Below are 5,209 nucleotides of genomic sequence, written 5' to 3'. Positions count from 1 at the left end.
AAGTGGTTATGGTATATACAGGATCCTACCCTGCCGGGCAGACAAAGGATTTTCTTACTGAGTGGAGTCACAGAAACCTCCCTATAATGCCTAGTACTATAATCTATAGTAGTTTGTTTTCTTCTGTTGTGTGTAGTTTTCAACTGTAAGAATAAAATGTGTGTGTGTGTGTGTGGGAGAGAGAGAGACAGAGAGACAGAGAGACAGAGAGAGGGAGAGGGAGAGAGAGAGAGAATCTCAAAGAACTTGAGTTATGAAAATATCCATATACCAGGGTTTTCTTAAGTCCTGTTTTCAATATTAATTTCCTTCTGATTTCTAATCTTCTACTGGGGCCACTCCTGCTGTACCTTAAGTTGCTAAATATATAACATCACTATCTTCACCTTTGACTTTAATCATTAATTATGTTCAAGCTTGTGCCACACAGGAATTAAGTTTGGGTTATAATCCTCAACCAGGGATATGTACTATTCTGAAAAAGAAGGAAAGATGGATGGATGGAAGGAAGGAAGGAAGGAAAGGAGGAAGGATGGGAGGGAGGAAGAGAAGGAAGAAGGAAGAAAGCACTTCATCATTTTTTTCATGGGGTAAATATAGCCTTACATTGAGATCTACCCTTGCTATGAAGACCATATAATTGAACTACTTTCCTCTCCTCTGGAAAGAAAATATTTAGTTAATATTTGTCACTGCTTTATCTTACATAATATAATGAATAATCACTCTAATAGGTACTAGGTTCTTCCTGGATACAGGGTTGAGATAGTAGGGGCTGTGTTTAGAGACTGTGGGCTTTAGAGAATAATTAATTCTCACTCCCTGCTCACTTTCTTCCCAGCCCTCTTTTCCCCATGTGATCATTAAAACTCCAGCCTTTTGCATTCTAAATCCTACAAGCCATGTTGCTATCAGCACCTGTTTATTGCTTTGCTTTGATTTCTCTCCCTTTTTGGCTGGGGATGGGGGCGGGAGCCTGAAATTTACCTGTCTTTCCTGAGTTCAACTCTGTGCTTTTTTAGTTTTCAAAATTTTACTCATACTGTTTCTAAAATGGTTCATTACTTACCATATGATGACTTTTGTGTGTGTGAAAATCTAGCATTGAGTATGGAATTATTGACAGAGAACAAAGTTTTTAAATTTCAAAATGTTAATATTAGGGAAAAGGTAAAATCAGTTAACAAAAAATAAAATCAAGCACTGAAAACATTATTATTTATAATTCAATTAAATCTTGTTTGTTTCCAATAGGGCATTTTTCTTCAATGGGTAATAAAAGCATGCACCATATCAATCACTTTAGAACTTGATGCATCCAAGGTTTCATTGGATCTGATCTGGATTGCAGTTACTTTCAAATAACCCTCACTGATTACACTGCAGTTTTGTCTTATTTTAAGTGCATTTCCAGGCTTTCCACTTTTTTTCATTATTTCTCATGTTTCTTCATCATGTTGCCTTTTTCAACTATGGATCTTGTCAGCCTTTTATGACTACAATTCAATTTTAAGTGGGCCTAATAGTTCTTATTATTGTGCTTTTGCTAACTCTATATTTTAACGCTGAACAACTGTCTTTCATCAGAAATTCAGAAGGTAAAGGGCTGGTTTGAGAAATGTGGTAGCAAGAAGTAATCAAACCTGCCCTCGGGGTGCATACACACACCCATGTGTGCACACATGTGCACCCACTAACAAACAGCAGAATGAAAAAGAGGCCTGCTAGCTCCACTCTGGTTCCCCATCCGTTTCACTCCAAGACAAGAAAAAAAGATAATAAAAGCAATAAAAAGTTAACACAAATCTACTACCACAGATAACTATAAGTCATCAAATACCCACCTCTCATGTGTCTCCTGAGCCCATTTTTCCATCAGAAAAATAAATAATACAACTGAAGAATAAATGGGACCCATAAGATTGCTTTAAACTGACTCCAGAGTTATGAAATCACATGTGGAAAGTTGTAGCAATTAGCTTAAAGAAGAGGAGGAACCCTCTCACTGGGATAGAGGGGAATGGTTTTAATAATCTGGAAAATATTTCCTGATGGACCAAACATTTGACCTCACTAACTTTCTGAAACTGAAGACTTATTTCCTTGTTTTCTCACTTATTTCTCCCTTATTTCATTGTTGGTTACTGGGTGGGGAGGAGGAGTGATGGGGTTGTCTTTTAGAATTTTTTTTAATCTTACGTAGTTTCTATTTTCCCAAACGGCATCATTTTGGTTGACTCCTCCCAGATCCTTTAAAACTTCATTTACTTATAAAATCTGGCCTCCTAAGCTGGGCAAATGCTAAGGGCTTGAGCCATATTGAAGATTCTCATCCATTTCTCAAATATTCAGGCCCTCCCCTGGATAGGGGATGCAGGGGGCTGGGGAGACAGGCTTGGAAACAGTCACAGGGATAAAGGGGAAAGAGGAGAACCCATGGGGAGGGGGTGCGGTGGGAACACAGCAGGAGCACTTATTTAGTTGTATCTCTTTAGGTTAAAGCATAGATTTGCTAGTCTCTAACTTATAATGGGAGCTTTAAAGTTATAGCGCCTTCATCTTTATCTAAAACTCAAAGGTTTTTCTATTCCTCTCCTCCAGATTCTTGCTTTATTAATTATCCATTCCTTTCAGAAATTTCTCCAGTGACTCCTTCTGTTCAATCTTCAAAAATGCTTAATTATTCCTGTCCTAAAAAGATTAAAAACCCCAAACCTTCTAGTAACCATGCCTCCCTCTTGTCTCCCGCTCTTTCCTTCCTTCCTGATGTTTCTGAAACTCTTGACAGTCATCCACACCCCTGCCACCGCCTCTGTAACTCTGCTATGGTCATCAGCACACTGGAATCCTGCTCTACTCCCCAATGCTCCAAACAAACTTTTTTTTTATAAATTTATTTATTTTATTTTTGGCTGTGTTGGGTCTTCGTTGCTGCACGTGGGCTTTCTCTAGCTGCAGCGAGGGAGGCTACTCTTCCTTGTGGTGCAGGGGCTTATCATTGTCATGGCTTCTCTTGTTGCAGAGAACGGGCTCTAGGCTTACAGGCTTCAGTAGCTCTGGTGCATGGGCTCAGTAGTCGTGGCACACGGGCTCTAGAGCTTAGGCTCAGTAGTTGTGGTGCACGGGCTTAGTTGCTCCGCGGCACATGGGATCTTCCTGGACCAGGGCTCGAACCCATATCCCCTGCATTGGCAGGCGGATTCTTAACCACTGCACCACCAGGGAAGCCCATCCAAACCTCTGGGTCAAAGGTCAACAGTGACATCCTAAATGAATGCCCAGTGGCCTCGCCTCAACCCTCACTATGCTTGATCTCGGGCAGAATTTGATTCCACCCAAACGATTTTTCCCTTGGCTTCTGGCCCACAACTCCGGTCCACTGGGCCACTTGGGCTTTAGAGCTTGGACTAAACCTGTTTACATCCTTTGCCCAATATTCTATTGAGTTCTTAGTTTTTTCGTATTGATTTAAATAAGGTCTGTATATATATTTTTAAATAACTCTTAGAATGTTACGTGAGTTGTGAATATTTCTCCCATCTTGTATTTCTGATACAAAAAACTGTATCTACAGTTACCCTAGGGATAACAGCGCAATCCTATTCTAGAGTCCATATCGACAATAGGGTTTACGACCTCGATGCTGGATCAGGACATCCTAATGGTGTAGCATTTACAGTTAACCATAACAATTAACTAACAATATTAATATTAAATGTACTTAGCTTCATTGGGTAGATTCTAGGTTTTTGGATCTTGATTTCCAAAATCTGTTATTATTTGATTTCCAAAATCACAAAATAATTATATTATCATTTAACCGAATACTTCTATGCTGTAATTTTTTTTGCTTGTAAACATTAGTCAACAAAGAATTAAATTTCTTTTTCATTTGTTTGTAGGTTGGTTTTAAAGAAATTATTTTCTGTCAACCTTATTTCCATTTTGTGTTTAAGAGTCCATGGGAGAACAGCTTAAGACCATTCTGTTGTTGTTCCTACCCATTCGGTGGCCGGAGCGGTGGGGTCTCCAGATGTGTCCATGGCGGCCGGGCTGAGGCTCCGTCTTGAGGAGGGAACTGCTGGTGGGCACAGAGGGCACGTGCACCTTCAGACGTGACCTCGGGTGGAGTAGCAGGAGGTTTGGGCACTGGAGCAGCCTGAAATTCCTCCTTGGTCACAGCCTTTCCAGCAGCGGCCTGCTCTTTCTTTACTGTCTCGTCAGCGTTTCAGCGGAAGTAGAGATCGGGCGGACCTCCGTCTCGGGAGACGGTGCCGGGCATGCGCGGAACTTCCCCGGTCAGCGTCTTGCCGCGGCGGACCCGCAAGTGAGCGCCTTTGTTGTTCCGGGATGATGGCGATGTCCGCACGGCGCAGAGGAGAGGCTGTGTCACACGACAAGCTGCCGGAAGCCTCTCCTCCGTTCTCTTGAGATTTATGAGGTAGATGCCATCGCTTTTCCTTTTGTGGATGATTGTTCCATTTGGAAATCAAAGTTGGTGCCACCCAAGTGGGTTCCTAATGCAAGAAATTTGAGGACATCCTGCTCCTTTATTTGCAGGGCATCAGGGGCTCAGGGCATTGTGAAAGTTCCCCTTTAGGTTATTACGGGAATCCAGACAATGCCTTTTGATCTCCTTTCTGGGTAGCATGGAAAGGTTTGGTGGCGTTTATCTTGAGAGGCTTAGTTGTGGCAGTTATTTTGTTCTTCAGTATTCACTTTTCTTCTACTTCTGGAGCAGAAGAGGATTGTATTTATATTGCCTCTTAGTGTTAGATGTGACCTGCTGGTCTTGGAGAGTCTCCTGGAGAGGCGGGCTAGGGGTGGGGATGACTGAGGCTTACCCTGGGGACATGGATACTGGCAGCAGCCATCCCTGGGGGCTGCCTCTGCCACTTGGACATTGGTGCTAGTGGTTGCCACTGCCAAGAATTTAATTTCTTATACTGAATAACTAACCACTGATTAGAAATGCCGTTTTCATTATGTGTTGAATTCCCATAGGTATTTAGTCTATTTCTGAATTTCTAATTCCATTCCATTGACCTATCTATTCTTATGTCAGTACCAAAATTATTGAATTCATGTAGCTTTATAATACATTTAATTATAAACTGGTAAGGTTAACTGGTAAGCTTAATTCATTTTCATTCTTCTTTTTCAGATTTTTTTTTTTTTTGGTTATTCCTAAACAACGTTTTTTTAATAT

The sequence above is a fragment of the Neophocaena asiaeorientalis genome, unplaced genomic scaffold, assembly GCF_003031525.2.
Source record: "Neophocaena asiaeorientalis asiaeorientalis breed wild unplaced genomic scaffold, Neophocaena_asiaeorientalis_V1.1 scaffold116, whole genome shotgun sequence".
Classification (NCBI taxonomy): domain Eukaryota; kingdom Metazoa; phylum Chordata; class Mammalia; order Artiodactyla; family Phocoenidae; genus Neophocaena; species Neophocaena asiaeorientalis.
This window is presented reverse-complemented; position numbering follows the sequence as displayed.